Genomic DNA, 19,006 nt, shown 5'->3' with positions numbered 1-19,006 from the left:
CAATTGCCTCCTGGCAGCCAGAAAGTTGGTAAATGGGCATTGGGATGCTGCCACAGAATTACCACAGGTCCCAGGACCTTGCCAACAGAAAATAACCAAAGGAGCAGGAATTTGCCCTTTCAAATCATACGTGAATCCATCAAATCAGTACAATCTAATTTGTCCAGAACCCTAGCTGAAAGGGAGTCTAGGAAATATCATTTTGAAAAACAAGGCTCACCAAAAGGAAGAAAGCTGAAGCTCAGTAAGACAACTCATATCACTTACCACAGCACCTTGCAGGCTGTATTTTCATGTATTTGCTTTCATTAGTGGCTCAAGGATGCTCTTCTCCCAAAAGAAGGAGTGTATATGTTGCAAAAACTCACCTGATGTCACTTCTGCTGCTTTCTACTGGAAAACTGCATCACAAGTCCAGCCAGATTCAAGAGACAGGGGAGCATCCTTCACCTTTTGACGAAAGGAGTTACACAAATTCCATGGATATTTTTATCTACCACACTCACTGTCTTCCACCCATTTCTCCATAATCAGGTTAAAAATCCTCATATGCCGTATCTTGATATTGATTTTCATATACTGAGTGCTTGGCAGAGAGCATACTGCCCCATATGGGGCTGCACAAGCAATACACTGCATGGTAGGCAGTGGTTGGAATACAAAGATACATGGGATACAAGACATGGTCCCTGCTCCCAAGGACTTTGCCATCTGGTGAAGAAGGGAAATGGTGAGGCAAGATTAAAAGGGCCTTTCCAAATAATAGAAAAAGTACTACTCCAACAGGAAAATGGAACACCAATTACCTTAATTGGGACACAAAGGTCAGAACAAGCGCACCTTATACACAGTGACTGGAAAATTATGCTCCGCACTGTGTTTTGAGGATAAGATTTGGATTCTTCATAGTTGGGCATAATTATTAGGTGGGACCATGTGAGAAACTGCCCTGGGATAAGAAAGTAAACTGTATGTTCAAAGAAGCAGAGGCTGCCCACTTCTCCTGGAGCAAGAACTGGTGCCAGGGCACAGTGGGAGGCTCAAGGCGCACCTTGCGATAAGCCTGCTGGGATTTTATCTTGTTAATGATAGGATCTTAAAGCAGAAGAGCATCAGGATGAATACTGTGTGCAGGGAGAGGACCATGGCAGCATATGTCAAATGGACAGAAAAGGGAGGGATGGGAAGTAAAAGCACATATGATGAGCGCTTAAACCTCATGCTGGCACCGAGAATGGCTAAGAGGAAGCCGGGGGATTGAGTCCCTGCTGCTCTTTAAGATGCACTGCTTCACCTGACCCCTCAATAATCCTGTGATGTAGATGTCAACACCACCATCTTACAGATGAGGATGGTAAAGTTCAGATAATTCAGGGGCACCCGGGTGACTCATTCGGTTAAGCGTTGGACTCTAGGTTTCAGCTCAGGCCATGATCCTAGGGTTGTGTCATCGAATCCCGCATCGAGCCCCACATTGGGCTCCACGCTCAGCGGGCAGTCTGCTTGGGATTCTCTCCCTCTCCCTCTGCCCTCCCCCCTCCACTCTCTCTCTCTCTCTCTCGCTCTAAAATAAATAAATAAGTCTTTTTTTAAAAGTTCAGATAATTTAGATAACTACCCTACTCATTAATGGAATAGCTGGTTCTTTGAGTTAAAGGTTGTATTTTGCTCTTCTCAGGGCACAAAAAAATTTTATTACCAAACTTTTATTCTGCCACAAGTTTGTGAGAGATCCTCAACATGTGATGAGCAGGTCTCTAGCATGTAAGACATTGTCCCTGCCCTTTCTATTTTTGCTCATACAGTGGAGAAGGAAATGGACACTTCAAACAAAATGCAAGAGATAGAAGAGGAGGAGACAGAGAAAGGAAGACTGAGCACAGCAGCATTCAGCCACTTAGGTCCAACACAGGCATTAAACATTCATTCAGTATATATTTAGCACTTAATAAGTGCAAGGCTTGAGGAGGGTGCTGGGAAGAAAAGATGAATCAAACACTATTCCTATCTTTCCAAGTCGTAGAGGAAATGGGCATGTAACACAAGAATGCCGTGACTACTGCAAGGGAACCAATGGAATTCTGTTCACAGTAAAAAGCAAGAGACAAATAGGAAGGGATTATTTCTTGCTGAAGCATCAAAGAAAAGCTTCAGAAAGCCAATCTTGATCTGCACGTTGATCAGTAAGATGGCCAAGAAGCAAAAAGGGATAAGGAAGCTGTGACTGATGTGGAGGGCACAAGACAGGGGACAGTGACTGCAGTGTCATACACTACAAGACAGGAATCGCTGGTAAAGAGGGACCAGATCACATGAGACAGGGTAGTTTTAAGGGGGGTAGTATAAAACAGCAGCTAACGGGGGAAATGCTAGGGTCAAACCGAAAGGCTTCAAATCTGAGTCTGCACTCCCTCTATGTTTGGCTTGAAATCAGTTGTTCAACTTCGTTAAGTGTCCATTTTCCCATCTGTAAAACAGCAGTACCTTCCTCCTCTCTCTCCTGACTTCTGAACCAATTGAGCAACAGATAGGGGTCAAATAGAAACCAATATATGGGCTTTAATCTGATAAGCCTGGATTGGTGGATTTGGTTTGGATTTGAAGTGAAAATTGGCTTCCTAACATGTGCTCTCAAGCCCACCTGTTAGACCCTACAGGTGAGGAGGAGCTGCTGAGAAGGTACTTAGCCTGCAGGACTGAGGCCTTCTCATACCCTGCAGACCCTTGTTACCTGGAGTATGGTCCACAGACCAACAGCATCGGCACTACCTGAGAGTTTAAGAGAAAAGCAGAATCTTAGGCCCCAGCAAAGACAGACTGGATCAGGTCTGCATTTGAATGAGATGCTCCAGCTGTCTCCTGCACACAAGAAAGTTTGAGAAGTGCTGCCAGAGACCACCAGAGAAACAGGACAGGTAGACGACAGACTCCCTCCATCTGGCCTATTAGATCCATCACTCCTTCTCCCAGGGGGAGGAGCCAAGGAGAGGCAGACAAGCAGCAGAGGATTCTACCTGATACCTCTGTGAGGTAGTAAGTTCCCACTTGGGGCTGGCAGGAATTCAGGATGGGCGAGAGGATGCTCTCTCCCACAGATATAGAGGTCATAAGGAAGATGACCTCATGTAATGGCTCTAGGGATTGGACGCAACATTCTGCAAGACTGTGAGTACAGGACAAGGGGAGATGTGAAGACAGAATTTGGACTATTTGGAGGTTTAAATTTTTTTTATGTTTTTTTTTTAAGATTTTATTTATTTATTTGACATAGACAGAGACAGCCAGCGAGAGAGGGAACACAGCAGGGGGAGTGGGAGAGGAAGAAGCAGGCTCACAGCGGAGGAGCCTGATGTGGGGCTCGATCCCAGAACACCGGGATCACGCCCTGAGCCAAAGGCAGACGCCTAACCGCTGTGCCACCCAGGCGCCCCTAAATTTTTTTTATGTTTAAATCTTAGAAACATCTAGAATTTCTTCTGAGTCTCTACTCAAAAGTCATCTAATGGGACATTCTCTGAGCACCTTATTAAAGCCCTATCGCTGCCACCACCTGCAATGCACAGAGCTCCTGCTCCCCTTTCCCTGTTTGAGGGTATCTGCCTCCCCCTTCCCCACTAAATTTAAGAGCCAGGAGGAGCGATACCTATTTTGTCCAATATTGTTTCTCTGGCAGTGCCTAGAACAAAGTGGCGCTGGGGACACAGGATAGGTGCTTGACAGATATTTGTTAAATGAATACAAGTTTGAGATCCCACAGGACATCAAGAGGAGTTGTCCAACTGTGTTTATAAGTCAGGCGCTCAGGGGAAAATCTGACTTGGAGGTAGAGATTGGGAATCATCAGCTCTTGACGGGAACTGAAGCAGGGGCTGGATGATATCACTCGGTGACAGTTCTGCATTTAAGGGAAAGAAGATTTGTTTGATTGAGGTGATGTGGGATGTCAGAGGAGAAGGTTGTGTAATCCCCAGGTAGGCCTGGCCATAGAGCATAAGCGGGACATCACGAATGCCATCAAATGCAGCTACCTCTTCTGGATTTCCTTGGACAAAGCTAGCAACTTCTTGGAAAGTTTTATGATGTCACAAGAGGCAAAACAGCCAACAACACCATTTATCATTTATGGAAAAGCACTTTAATAATTCACTGCTTCAATTAACATTTGCCGTTAATCAAGATTTCATGTCTGAAAACATCATACCCAAGCTCAGCAGGTCGGTTTAGAATCAAGCTCCATCTGTCTGTCATGGAGCCCAGGGGGATGGACAGAAGGAGACAAATGCTAGGCCTCTTAAAGCTGGAAGACCTTCCAAAGCAGGCTGCTCCCAGGAGCTGGGTACCCCGTGGAGTTAGGAGAAGCAAACTTCCACTTCCAAAAGAGGCCTGGACTTTCCAAAGGGAACAACAGAGTGTTTTTCTCTACATGAGAGGAAGAGATTACTATTCAGTTTAGGTCTCTGTCACATACCCTTTAATACAAGATTATTTCACTCCATTTCTTCCTCTCCTACAAGCTGAAAAGACAGTCTGTACCAAAATAGACAGAGCCTTGTCCCCATATTTGATCATTTATAAACTGATCATTTGCTGTTGTTTCTGCCATAAGGTAGCACTGCCCCCATGCACAGGAAACAAGCAAGAAAGGATACTTTTTGCCATTTATTGTTACCAATGCTACCATTATGTCTACCATTCTAAGATGTATAAGATGTATAAAATCTTTTTTTTCCCCTTTCTGAGAGAGAGAGGGATGAAAAGCGCAACTGGGGAGGGGCAAAGGGAGAAGGAGAAAGAGACTCTCTGTGACTGAGCCACCCACGCAGCCCAGATAAAATCGTATTTTAAAAAAACTGGGACTGCCATAAACATGTTTTACTGAAATGAAACCATATTAACAGATTATTAGATAGCATCAAATGACCAGATTCTGCTATTTGATTTAAATACCAGTTACTTAATCTCTCTAAGCCTCAGTTTCTCCACCTATAAAATGGACAAAATACAGTATGTAACTCACAAGGTTGTTGTAATTATTAAATGAGGCACTGGGAAAGCACTTTGCACATTACCTGTCTCCTAGGAAGCACTAGAATGCTTTAACCACGTGTTACAAGTGAGCTGCATTTCATAGCCTCCGGGAGTAAAGGTGAGGACACCTTTATTTTTTCAGTTACACACTTTGGCCCTTTCATTCACTCAACAAAAATTTATTGAATGACTACTAGGGACTGGGCATTGTTCTGGGAGCTAAGGATCCATTCAAAATTCTTGTTCCCGTGAAACTTGCAAAGCCTGGAAGAGATAAATTCATAGCTGGCCACTCATTCAGTTATCCATTCATCTTACCACTCCTTCCCAAACTAGACCATAAGCCAGCAGGCAGCCTGGATTAGAGAAATGACAGATAGACAGATAGATGAAAATGACTCAGAAAATGTTAGGTGTTGATAAATGCTAACTTGAAAATATCCGAGTGGTGGGAGTGGGGAGGTTACCCTAACTTGGGTGCCCAAGAAAGGCCCCTCTGATGCTGTGACATGAAAGCTAAGGAGTCAGAAGTGCAACGCAAACAAACATAACGGCTGGTGCCCGGGCCCTGAGGTGGGACTAAACATCCCATTCCAGGAACGGAAAGTCATGTGGCGGGGGTGCAGAGGGCAGAGGAAGAACAGTGAGAGAAGAGACTAGAGAGGGGGTCAGGCCTTGGAGGGTCTGTGGGCCAGTAGAGGGAGATTTTCTTTTACTATGAGCAGGAAGGGAAGCCACCAGAGTGTTTTAGCAGGAGAAATGGCAAGATCGATTTATATTTTCAAAAGTTTACTCTGTGCAGAGAGTGAACTCTACAGGGGCGGGAGCTGAAACGGAGCTTAGGAGGCTAGTAAAGCCGAAAAGCAATGCCAGGGGCCCCAGCTAGCCGCACAGAAGCAGATGAATTCGTTTTGATTTTAGAGGTAGAATCATTAAGGATTACTAATAGATTAGAAATAGGGAAAGGAAAAGCAGAATCCAAGAATAATGGCAACTTTGAGAAATCCAGTCTCTTCTTGAAGCCGCCATCACGCCCAAATATGCAAGAGCGCTGGACGCTTGCTCAGTTGAAGGAATCCACCTTGCTTCCAAAAATATATGAAGGAGGAAGACCGGAAAGCACATTCATCCCCTAGCCCACACAGCGCCCACTGCCGTCTCATTGGACGTGAGCACGGGTTTCATCAGATCAGCGGCTGCTGGTCTACGGCTGCAGCAACAATCTCTGTAAAGATTCTTCGCTGCCCCAGCACTGCCCAAGCCTGGCATTCCAAGTCTGTAACTTGGTCAGCACAAAAATACACGCCTAGCCTTTCCCCCCACAGCTCCCCTGGCATGGCCGAACCTGCTGCCTTTGCCAACCTCAACCACATATTGAAGCAAAGCTGCCAACCCACTCAAGGCCTGAAAGGTTGCACCCTTGGCCGCAGCCCAGACTCAGCCATGGACAGCTCCTGTTCGGTCGGGTCCTCCGTATCATTTTCAACCCCGGGGCCTCATGTTTGCCGTGTAGAAGGACTCCAAGAGTTTTCCTATCATCAAATCTCCTTATGCAAATCACTTCCTGTCTTCCCCTGAGCTCAGCATTTGCTTAGCTACAGGAGGAGAAAAAATACCCTTTTAAACCTAGTCCCACGGCAAAGTGGGCCTACTGGCCATGCATTTAAATAAATAACCATTCACATGTTTTGCTCACAATGAGGGAAATCTTCCCAATTGCCATCACCATCTGTAGAAATAAAAGAACTATCATAAACCCAAATTTTCTACCTAAAAAGTTACCTACTAATATAAATAATATTGAACTTATGTTTCTCCCCTAAAAAACGTGACTGTGTATAAATGTATTCTGAAAAATAAAAGTGGTAGATGAGCCAAAGCAAATATGGAGACTGACAATCCTACGGGAACACAATTTATCTTTGTGGCAGGTGGGGAGCATGCCATTTTGAGGTGAGACGAACTGACTCTCAAATTAACTGGAGCAGGCAACATCCACTCTGCATAGCGAGGAAGGGCCTGTTAGAGCTAGTGTGGTTCCTTCTGCAAAAGCAGGCCAGGCTCAGAGATTGCCAAATGCTCTTTAACACAATAATGATGAGTTTATTGTTCCAAGATGGGCAAGGCCCAGAGTCATACTGATAACAAATTATTTCTCTCTTGGCAATATATTAGACTGCGGTGTCTTTTACAAAAATAATACTCACTTGAAATGTGTTTATATATTAGGCTAAATAGTAAAAAACAAACAAACAAAAAAACCTAACTGGTTTTCAGTTTTCTCTTTAGGAAATGAAAGTTAAGCCTCACCTCACCTTTCCCAACCTAGCAATGAATTGAGAAGGAAATCGCGAGAAGAACAGTAGAGAAACTTGAGACATGACTGGTCTGCAAAATGCAAAGGAGGAAACTCTTCATCCTAAAATGTGAAGGGAGTTCCCCCAGTGCAGAGGGAGGATGCAACAATGGTCCTGAAGGACTCAGCAGGAGAGGTGCAGGGGGAAAGCGGGGTGCGGGGGGTGACACAGGCAGAGAGAAGGAAGAGTCAATGGAAGAGAGAATCCACTGGGGCACCTCTGTGCTGCAGATGAAGTTGTCTTCCGGAGTGCAAACTAGACTGAGTTCTGAGCTTGTTCCTTCCACCCCACTCTCCTATACTGAGACGACCGCATCCTTCCTTTCTGCCCTCATAGCTCTGCCTGTTTTTCTGATGGAGAACAGCCAGGCTCTGGCCAAGTGGCCAGAAGAAGCCTTCGTTGTCCCTAGTCCCATCACAGGGCTCTGGCTGAGGCATTCTTGAAGGTGTTAGCCCATGTGGATTATTCAGCCACAACTGGTTTTTAGCAGGGACCACCTCAACAAAGATCACTCCTTTGAATATGAGAGACTCAACTGCCTGGCATAGAGGAGCAGAGCTGGAAGAAAGGACCCTGCCACATGCAGATGACAGTGTGAGGCCAGGGGCACCACTCGTGCGACTACATGGAAGACTGGCAAATCTCTTTGCTCTCAGTTCTTAGTTTATAGAACATATGTGCTCTAGTAAAATCGGTTGTGTAGTTAATTTATGTAAACTGGAGATAAACTTCCCTTTTATTTCTTTTTATTAGTATTATTATGTTCAATTAGCCAACGTATAGTACATCATTAATTTCTGATGTAGTGTTCAATGATTCATTAGTTGTGTAAAACACCCAGTGCTCATCACAACACATGCCCTCCTTAGTACCCATCACCCTGTTACCCCGTCCCCCCCACCCCCCTCCCTTCTGTAACCCTCAGTTTGTTTCCTGGAGTCCAGAGTCTCATGTAGACATTATAAATCCAGTGGAAGAAGTTTCAAAAGATTTTAGCAGATGAGTATAGACGGTTTCTGTGTATCAAAAACTAATCCAGGGGCACCTGGGTGGCACAGCGGTTAAGCGTCTGCCTTTGGCAGGGCGTGATCCCGGCGTTATGGGATCGAGCCCCACATCAGGCTCCTCTGCTATGAGCCTGCTTCTTCCTCTCCCACTCCCCCTGCTTGTGTCCCCTCTCTCGCTGGCTGTCTCTATCTCTGTCAAATAAAGAAATTAAAAAAATCTTTAAAAAAAAAAAACTAATCCAACACCAAAAGACAAATGATAAATCAGAGGAAATATTTGCAATATCCTAATAGATCAAGTGTTAATTATTTAGAATAAACATTCAAATGACAACAATGATGTGAATTTTTCACCTCTCACACTGAAGATTTTTAAATGACAATGCTCAATGCCGGCAAGGGTGTGGTATAATGGTTTCTGGACAGCAATTGGTAATAGCTTTCAAGACCTTAAAATATGTTCATATGCTCTGATCTATGAATTCTGCTTCTGGAATAGATGCTAAGGAAACAATATAAAATGGGAGAAAAGATTTAAGTACACAGCTGTCCTTGGAAGCATTATTTATAAGAACAAGCCAGTTGTCCAATATTTGGAGAATGATTAGGGAAGTTATGGTAAATCCAGAGACTGGGACACAGTACTGCTGTTAAAATGATGCTTGTGTTAGTTTTTTTAATAATACAGGAAAACTGTCATGAACGTTCTTTTTTAAATGAAAAATGCAATATATTAATTTACATGCACAATGTGATTTCGACAATGTAGAATTTCATTGCCAAAGATCTGGGAAGGAATAGATTAAAATGCTATCAGTAGCTCCTTTAAAATGGTAGGATTGTTTTTTCTGCTTCTTTACACGATTATGCTTCTTCTGCACTTTCCGCGATGAGAATATGCTTTTATAATTTAAAAGATTATTAAATATAAAACACAGATGCCTTAAAAGGAACGAAGACTCTGGAGAAAGGGCTGAATTCAAATGGGAGGTATGAGATTTATAAGATGAGCCTGCAACATTTTGTTGGTGCCTAAAAACAAGGGAGCTCTTGAAGACGCTGAAATGGGTCCCGTCAAAAGAACGTGGAGCCAATGTGAAGAGGCTCCCAAAAGCCAAACATGAGACAACCTGAGCTCCAAGAAGAAAACAAATATCTGCAAGTAACTGAGACACATTAAATATGTCACGAACAACACCTGAATTCATAATGGCATGAAAATAAAAATCACTGGTCCTTTGGAAGCTCCGAGGGAACCGAATTATTATTTAGAAAACTGGAAGATGAAGAGAAACAACGAAGCACGAAGAGAAACAACAAAGCACTTATTCTGTTTTTGTTGTTGTTGTTGTTGTTTTCTATACAAACTATACCTTAAGGCAATGTTTCTCAAAATGTGGTCCCTGGACAGCAGCATCACCTGAGAACTTGTTCCCAGTGTCACACCCCAGGCCCAGCTTGGGACTGAATCAAAATTCTGGAGTTGAGCCTAAAAGGGTTAATAGTAGGCTCTCTGAGCATCACATCAAACTCTGATTCTTCTGTTTTCATTCTGTTATTTTCTCACCAACTGCAAGGCTCTGGTGTGGCCTTTCCTTCTCAAAGAGACTTAAAATCCCAGATTCTTGGATGGGCTCAAGGGGAAGAGACTAGGTGGGCCTTTCAGCCTGCTTTCTACGAGGACATACAGATCGACCTGGCTGAGGTCAGAATTCTGGATCCAAGTGGTCCGGCACCTCAATTGGGGACCACACTGGAGTGTGGGGCCAAAGACCTGCCTGTACTAATGCCTTTGTCTCAAGTCACGTAACGTCCCCAAATAGTACTAAGACGATACAAGTCACAGGCCAGTTCTTTCAAACCAATAGCAAATAATTCCAGTCTCTTGTAAACTGTTCCACAGCTTAAGGGAAGGTTATAAAGCTGACATAACACTGATATCAAAGCTGGACAATGACGCACTGAATAGGAAGGTACCAATTAGTACCATGTATGAATAATGATTCAAAAACCCTACACGAAGTGGGGCTCCTGGCTGGCTCAGTCACTAGAGCCTGCGGCTCTCGATCTCGAGGTATTAAGTTCGAGACCCATGTTGGGTGTAGAGATTGCTTAAAAATAAAATCTTAAAAAATGAAACAAAAACAAACAAACAAAAACCCTACATAAGGAAAATCAGATAAAATCCAAACAAAGAGTGGAGTTTAATTAATAGCAATTTACCAATGTCAGCTCCTCCACTGTGACGAGTGTAGCACAGTAATGAAGATACTTACAGGGGAAAACGGTGAAGAGGATATGGGCACTTTCCGTAGTAGCTTTGCAACATTTCTGTAAATCGAACAGTCTTATAAAATTTAAAGTGTATTTAAAAATGTTTAAAATGAACTTAAAAGTCAGTCGTGCCACTCTGGCCTCAGGAGGGCCCAAGTGCATGCTCAGGCATGGCAAGTGAAACAGACTCAAAAGGTCCTCTGACAGTGGCTCTCACTGTAGCCAGGAGACCGATTCAGCTTCCTGCGGGACCACGGCTGAAACCGAGGGGTATATACCCCTGCCTACATTTCTTTCCTGGATTTCCAGCTAGCATTGGCTCCTTCTAATCCTCGCATTTTAAAACAAGTACCAAGACCCAATGCGGGTAATAACTAGTGACAGTATGCCACTTGGAGGCATGGAGACACTTCCTCAAAGGACTACAGATCTCTTGACAACAAGTTCTGATTCCCTGGTCTCGGAGCAATGGAGGCCTAACAGAAAGCTTCCCCCAAAGAGGTTCAAACTCTGTCTTCCAGATAGTCAGATCCACCAAAAGATGCCAGGCCCCACAAGCCTGAAAACTGGAACAACAGACGCCATCCTACCTGATTTTCCTGCCCAAGGAAATTTTCCCAGGCCTCATTTTGACTGAGCGGGAGCATCAGGCAGGAGCAACAAGCATGAGCCTGTCCTCTGCAGGGGGGAGGGCCTCCTGCTCCACGCGGCAGGTGCGCCTTCCATGTAGACACCAGGACTCAGCTAAAACATCACTCCACGGACCATTTTAGATAATACGAGATGTGTTGTGGCTATAAATCTGGACTGGTGCCCTGTAATTCATTTCTACCTATGACATAATAAGCTTGAGTCAAAAATAGACCTGAAAGACACCAGAAAGTTCCTGGGACAAACACCGCAGATTACAAAATGCACCCCACTATCAATCACAGGATTGGGGAGGAGGGGTATGGTTTCAACAGTTTTCTCTCCAATGATCATAGACACCAAAAGCAACGCCTGAATTCTCTTTCGGAATCTTCAGTGCTAGGCAAGGTTCCTGACACATGTGTTTAATAAATGTTGTTAAATATATTTGTTTAATTTCTGGACAGAGACCAATATTACAATAAACTTTGTATTCTTTGGACCATGCAACTTGTCTTGGTAAATGAATACTTTAACATATGGGTATTATCACAGTTAAATGAGTTCGTCTTCCCCAAGCCTCGATCTCCTTAAATCTGATCGCGGGGCTTAAAGGCCTCTCGGGCCATGGGGTCTTCTTATACACAGTTCTCGGGGATCGTGGCCTGAAATTAATAAAATTCCAATCTGTATCATCTTTTGTTTAAAATAAATGAGAACAAGTATGCATGTCCCCACTCCCCTACTTCTTCAGTGATTAGTGACCCTGGGAAAATGCTGCCACGCAGGAACACTCAGAAAAAGATCAAACACATTTTGGAGAGGGAAGTCTACCAATCGTGACCTGAGATCCCTGAGATATCAAAGGAGTATGAAGTGGTTTAATTGCTTCCTGGAGAAGACCGCAATTGGATCAGACATTGGCCCCCTAAACCACCTGCCATTGTGTTGGCTCACAGAGGCATCAATGATCTGAACAGGGAACTTCCTTCAATCAGCCCCTGCAGTCAGTGTAAGAACCAGTCACCCCTATTGTTCTATCAGGTGCCGGCCACATTTATTCTGGGCTTGCTCTTTTAATCCTCTGTGAGCCATCCACATGGGTAAGGCCTCTGGTCTATTATCGGAGTGTAATCTTTTCACTTTTCAAAATAGCTTCTCTCTGGAGCCAGAAAGCTTAAATAGGGCACCGGAGTGCTAATCAGCTCCTGTTCGTGTGTGGGAATGGCAAGCCATCTGTGTAACAGCCAAAACAGAGAAGCAAAGCTGCGTTCTCTTGGTCTGACCCAGGGACGCAGTAATGCCACCCTCAGGTCCTGCGCCAAAGACATTTGCCTGGGCTCCAGGTAGTGTAAAAGGGGAGAAAGCAGTGGTAGCGCAGAGGAGACACACTTCAACTGTGGATAAACAAACACAATTTCTCCATCGCCGTTAGACTACTGCTAGAATCAGAAGTTTCTGGGCTAAATTCATTACCACAACATGAAGGAAAAGATTTCTTCTGAATCACCTGTCTTTTGACTTGATACAGAAACACAAGTTTATTTTCCTAGGACGTTTTCCTCCTTTAGTCAGGATTTATGCGCCCATTTTCATTTTATGATCACCCAAATATTGATTCTTTAATCAGGAAAAAAGAAAATAAGGTGCTAAATTTTCATACATAGTTAATCCTATTTTTTCTTAGATTGATAAACATTTCAGAACACACCAGAAGCCGTTTTAATTTGGTTTTTTTTGTTTTTGTTTTTCAATTTGAGGGAAGAAAACATCTGTCTAATCCTCCTTCATGGGTTGGAGCAAGCCTGCTAGGAGCAATTGGCAGGGGAGGCCAATGGTAGAGTTGGTGCAGGCATTCTCAATGAGGGTAGACAGAGCTGGCCACCAAAGGGCCTAGGAGTGGGTAATGTCGGAAGATGAGAATAAGCCATATTGTAGAGACTAATAATGACCGGGGGCACCTGGGTGGCTCAGTTGGTTAAGCGTCTGCCTTCCTCAGGTCATGATCCTGGAGTCCCGGGATCAAGCCCTGTGTCGGGCTCTCTGCTCTGCTTCTCCCTCTCCTTCTGTTTGCTGTTCCCTCTGCTTATGCTCTCTCTCTCTGACAAATAAATAAAATCTTCGAAAAAAAAGTCTTTAAAAATAAATTTAAAAACTTAAAAAAAGGGACGCCTGGATGGCTCAGTTGGTTATGCGTCTGCCTTCGACTCAGGTCACAATCCCGGAGTCCCAGGATCGCCCTAGGTCAAGCTCCGCATCAGGCTCTCTGATCAGCGGGGAGTCTGCTTCTCCCTCTGACCACCCCCTCTCATGCTCACTCTCTCTCTCTCAAATAAACACATAAAATCTTTGCAAAAATTTTAAAAAATAATAACGACCAAAGCCAAGAGTGTTCCATCTCCAATACTCCACATACCCAACATCCAATCCAACAGCAAACTCTTTCGGTTATACCCTCAAAATATGTTGAGAATTCCATTACTTCTTCCTGCCTCTACCATTGCAACCTCATCCAGGCCACCATCACTCTCTCCCACATAATTCTGATAGACTCCTAACTGCTCTCCCTTCTTCTGATTTTACCTCCCCCACCCCAAGACTATTCTCCAAATGACAGTCCAAGTTATCCTTTCAAAACATATCAGATGATGGCACTTCCCAAACCCTTCAAGAGTCATAGTTTCAGGTTAAAGCCAACGTCTTGACTATGGCTTGAAAGGCCCTACATTCTATGCTCCCCTTCCCCTCACTACTGCTATGACCTCACCTCTTACCAGTCTTTTTCCACCCACTCTGTTCTTGCCTTTACACTAGCATTTCCCTCTACTGGGATGTTCTTCCCACCAAACAAAGCATGATTCTCACTGAATTCCTTCCAATCTCTGTTCAAGTGTCACCTTATTTGAGAAGCCTTCTCTGATCACACTACATAAAATAGTAACTCCTAGTACTCCTTGTCTCTCTTATGCTGATGTATGCTATTTTTCTTCATATATATAGATATGGATATTGATATAGATAGATAGCCACATATATCTATATAGATATTTATAGTATATAGATATATACATCTGTTTATATTTCATCTCCACCCCCACAACAAGTATCAAAAGAGAAGTTCCATTAGGTCAGGGACTTTGTTTTAGTCACTGACGTATCCCTATCACCTAGAACAGAGTCTGGCATATGATAGGCATTCAATCAATATTTGTCAAATAAATAAATAAATGAATGCCACATTTGGCATTTTATTCAGCAAGAAAGGACAAAATAATAGCCAAGAGACAAAGCTAAGGACCAGAAGCCAGGAGGACATAGCAACAAAAGGACCAGGAATGAGAGCAAAATCGAAGTGAGAAGGGTCCACGGTTCTGAAGCCTGAAAGACACTTCTGTTGCTCACCAGATGCTTCATAATGGAGTAAGCCAACCTGACGTGAAGCCTGAGTGTCTGAGAACCAGGAAACTGCTAGTTTGAGAATTCCATTTCGTATTCTCCTTGGGGAAATCAGAACATTTCCTGATCTCTGGAACCTGTTCCATTCTCTGGAATTCCTCAGACTCCAAGGAGACTACCTTGCGCTGTCTTCATCTCTGTATGAGGGTCTGACCTACTGCCAGGCACAGGACGTGTGCTTGATAAGGAATGCTGAGTGACTGAACTGTCAGTATGTCAAGAATCCTCTCTGCAAACTCGTGGGAGGTGTAATGAGTCCTGGATCTGTTGACAGGCTGGGTTCTCTGATGTCCATCCCACTCTGTACTGTCCCCTCTCTCCAGAGCCCCCATAACCCTTCTCATCTTGATACCTTGAAAGACAAGATAGAAGCAAATCAGGACTGAGACATCTGCTTTACAGTACGGTCTTCAAGCCGGGTCCATTCCTTCTTAGAACAGCATCTGTTCTTTCCCAGCCTGTGGCTAAACAGAAAGCCGCCCTCCTCTTCTTTGCCCCACAGCATTTTTTCCATTCTAGCAAACCTGAGTGTAATTTTTCTGCACACAATTCTCTTTGTCCTTCATTTCAATCTTATTCATACGAACGTGTATTAAGTCACTCCTCCGTGAACAGCGCGTACAAGGCAGTCTCCACTCCTCTTGGAAGCTCCCTAGGTATCTGAGCTGATGAGAGAGCTCCCTCTACAGTCTCCTCGGCATCTTCACGTGCCGCTTCCTATACCCTCTTTGCTAGCGTATTTTATATTTGTTTTAAGTCAGAATTGTCCAATTCTCTTAAAGCCAACGTTCCATTTAAAGTCTCCCACTGCAGAACTACAATCTTCTTTTCTTATCTTTAGAATACCTACCACTTTCAAATCTCATACTACCCTTTCTCTTTTTCTCGATGTTTCCATCACTGACAAATTCCTCCTAACTGGTTAGAATTAGGCCCTGTACTAGTCAGGATTCTCCAGAAGAACAGAATATAAACATCCTAATTATTATTTTTTATATATATACATAAATAAATATATTTATTTTTAAAAGAATAAATGTAATATTGCCTTTTTAAGTTATATATAATATTATATAAATGATAAATATCTTTATTACCTGAAACAAAAATATGTATATTTGATAGAGCATGAGCGAGGATGAGATTGATTGTAAGAAATTGACTCACATGATTACGGATCCTGAGACGTTCCAAGATCAGCAGTCAGCAAGCTGGAGATCCAGGACAGCTGACGGCATAGTTCCAGTCCGAAAGCCAAGAAGAGCTGATAGTTCAGTTTGAGTCTGAAGAGAAAGAACAATGATCTAGCTCAAGCCGTCAGGCAGGAGGAATTCCCTTTTACTCAGGGGAGGGTCAGGGTTTTTGGTCTATTCAGGCTATCAACTGACTGGGTGAGGCCCACCCACATAAAGGATGCCATCTGCTTTACTCAGTCTGATGATTCATGATTCAAATGTGAAGCCCATCCAAAACAGCCTCATAGACATACCCAGAACAATCTTTGATCAAATATCCGAGCATCCTGTGGCCCAGAGAAGCTGACACATAAATTAACTATCACAGGCCCTCAGTTGCCAGGTCCCCTAGTTCTTTCTCTACTTTCAGAAAATAAAATTTCAGAGAGGAACCAAGGTCTTTTCCGACTCTTTCAGCCAGAGCTTTCCTCCAGATAACTAGTTGATTCTTATTTCCTTTCATGAAGATGTCCTGTCTCTGCCAAGTTCATGCTTTGCAGGAAGCGTGTATCATTCAGTCACTTATTCCAAAGCAAACATTTTGTACTGATCACCCATTAGGCATCAAGCATTGTGCCAGGGATCATGTGCCCATTTCATCTCGCTCAGTGGCCTAGGGCCATCCACAACTATTTCACTCTGGGTCCTCTTTCTTGCCCACGTGGTCTGCAGAGAACGTCCATGCTCAGTCTCTGTGTTTTCTGCAGGCACACACCTTCTTTATATATAAGCGGTATTTTTCTTCACTTCATGTCAGATTATTCATCTATTTATTTATTATTTTGCACATCTGTTATGGCTTATAATTCATAGGCAAAGCTAGTGGCTGAGTCAGAGCAAGATAAACATAGGGAGGAAAAGAAGTCACAACCCGACAATAGATTCACCCACCTGGACAGGGCAGAGAGGGACTAAGAGACCTTCTTGGCTCACGGCGGTCATCAGGCCATGACCACAGTTAATGGCATCTGAGCAATACTGAGTTTTGGGCAAAAAGAACAGAAAGAGCTTTCAGGCCAGTGGGAGGCGGAGCGCAGTGACAGAGAGTCCACAGTGGGCAGAACCTGAAAGACAGCAGAGAGGCTGTTGGCACCAAGATGGTCATTCACGGTTAGCGGGCTGCTGCACTGAGGTTCAGAGACAAGACCAAAGCTTCCGGAAAGAGAGTTGGCAAGAACAAGGCCTGATCTTGGTGGTTCAGAGCACAGACTTTGAAGCCAGAATGTCTCACTTTATACCCACTCTGTTGTTGAGAAATCTTGGGTGAGTTAATTCATCTCTCTTTACCTTGGTCCTTTCAACTGGGAAGTGGAGAAACTAAAGGGACTGATGTGAAGTTTACGTGAATATATGTAAATGAAAACACATAAAGCTGAGCAGGAAGTAAGCAGTTAGTTGTTATTTTATACATTGTCTAAACAGAGACTAATGAAGAAGATGATTATAGCAAGTAAATGGGGGTGAGAATACAACGTGTTCTCAGGTTTGAAAATTTAGTTAAGAATGTTCGAATCGGAATAGGAGATTGTCATGGTTATAAACGTGGGAGTGCAAAAGTCAGCCTGCTATACGCTTGGCCCAGGCCTGGAAGGCCTTGCTGAGCTGCAAGCACGGCCTTCTACATAAGCCCAACTTCATGAGCAGACGTCTCAGCATCTCCAGGCCAGAGGAAGCTGCCCCATCTCTGGGATTCACGCAGGGCAATCTTGAAATGTATTTAATCTCTTTCTCTATCAATTACTTGGTTATTTCCATTATGAAATATACGCAAATAACGAATCATGGCACATCACATCAAAAACTAAGGATAGTATGGTGACTAGCATAACATAATAAAATTATTATTAAAAAAAGAAATATATCATATACTAAAGAATATATAACATATGTATACACTAAATAATAATAATAAAACATACACTTAGGCTACCAAACAGCATAAGACACAGAACATTAGGAACTTCAAAGTCCCTCTATATAATCCTCCTTAATAATAACCCTTTCCCTTCCCCCTAAGTTACTCTTGAGTTACCCCTAGTCTGAATTTTCTTATAGGTTTTTACCATCTATATTACGTATGTCTAAACACACTGTTCAGTCTTTCAGGGTTCTGAATTTTCTGTGCATGGAAACTATTGTATGCTGGTACTCCTCTGTAATTTGCATGTTTTTCTCACCATGTAAGTATAGATCTTTCACTTTCACTGTGACTTCCTACTGTTAATTAATAAAAGTTACGATGCACTGGGAAGACATAAAAAATTTAAATTGTAGGTACTTAATGACATAACTTTAAAATATATGAAGCAAAAGTTATTGAAAATACAAGGAAAATAAACAAGTCCACGATCACAAGGGAGATTTTAATCTAACTCTATTAAGACAATAGATTAAGCAGAGAAAAAAAAATCAGTAATCATGGAAGAGGCAGAAACAAACAGTTTTGTAAGTAACATGGAGGAACTGGTGTACAGTTAAGTAAAGTATTTTCAGGAGAATAATGACATGGTTTAGAGCAAGATTATAAAAAACAAGCATTCATCAGAATATCCTTTATATCGGTGCCTCTTGCTAGACTGGGAATAGAACCTTAAACACAATTTAACATTTTCAAAACTTTTCTCATGCTACTCCTGCCTTTCTTAATTCTTCCTAAGGAGGAACATGGTTTTCATTAGTTGGGGCCACATTCTAGTCTATTCTGTTCTAGTCTATTCTGTTTCCTATTTTCCATTCTTCCTTGTAGGCAGATATTTCACGAGGATATACAGCTATCATCTGGTGAACAATTCAACGATTCCAAGGTCCCCTGAAAATAGTAATACATATAGTTCACCAAATGTCACCAATTTTGGTCTGACAAGGATACATTCCTTATTCTGAGCTTTCTCCCCCAGAACCTGTCTTCCTCTCCACGGCGGTCATGCTGATTGTGTATCTGCAGTTGTTTGTAGTTTGTTCTGGACCATCACCACCTCCAGGCACCTTTGTCCACACTCCTAACTCATGACCAGGCTTT

At 43.1% G+C, this 19,006-nt stretch overlaps 1 long non-coding RNA gene across 1 annotated transcript in view; it reads right to left on the bottom strand.

The window, feature by feature from the left end:
• LOC117803382 overlaps positions 1-16,041 on the bottom strand; it is a 92,221-nt gene extending 76,180 nt beyond the window's left edge. Inside the window, exon 1 of the long non-coding RNA XR_004627179.1 lies at positions 15,920-16,041. This is a non-coding gene — a long non-coding RNA (uncharacterized LOC117803382). The remainder of the gene's footprint in view (positions 1-15,919) is intronic.
• Between the last annotated feature and the right edge of the window lie 2,965 nt (positions 16,042-19,006).

The sequence above is a fragment of the Ailuropoda melanoleuca genome, chromosome 8 (assembly GCF_002007445.2).
Source record: "Ailuropoda melanoleuca isolate Jingjing chromosome 8, ASM200744v2, whole genome shotgun sequence".
Lineage (NCBI taxonomy): Eukaryota > Metazoa > Chordata > Mammalia > Carnivora > Ursidae > Ailuropoda > Ailuropoda melanoleuca.
Note: the sequence above shows the minus strand (reverse complement) of the source record. Positions and strands in the feature narration are given on the sequence as shown.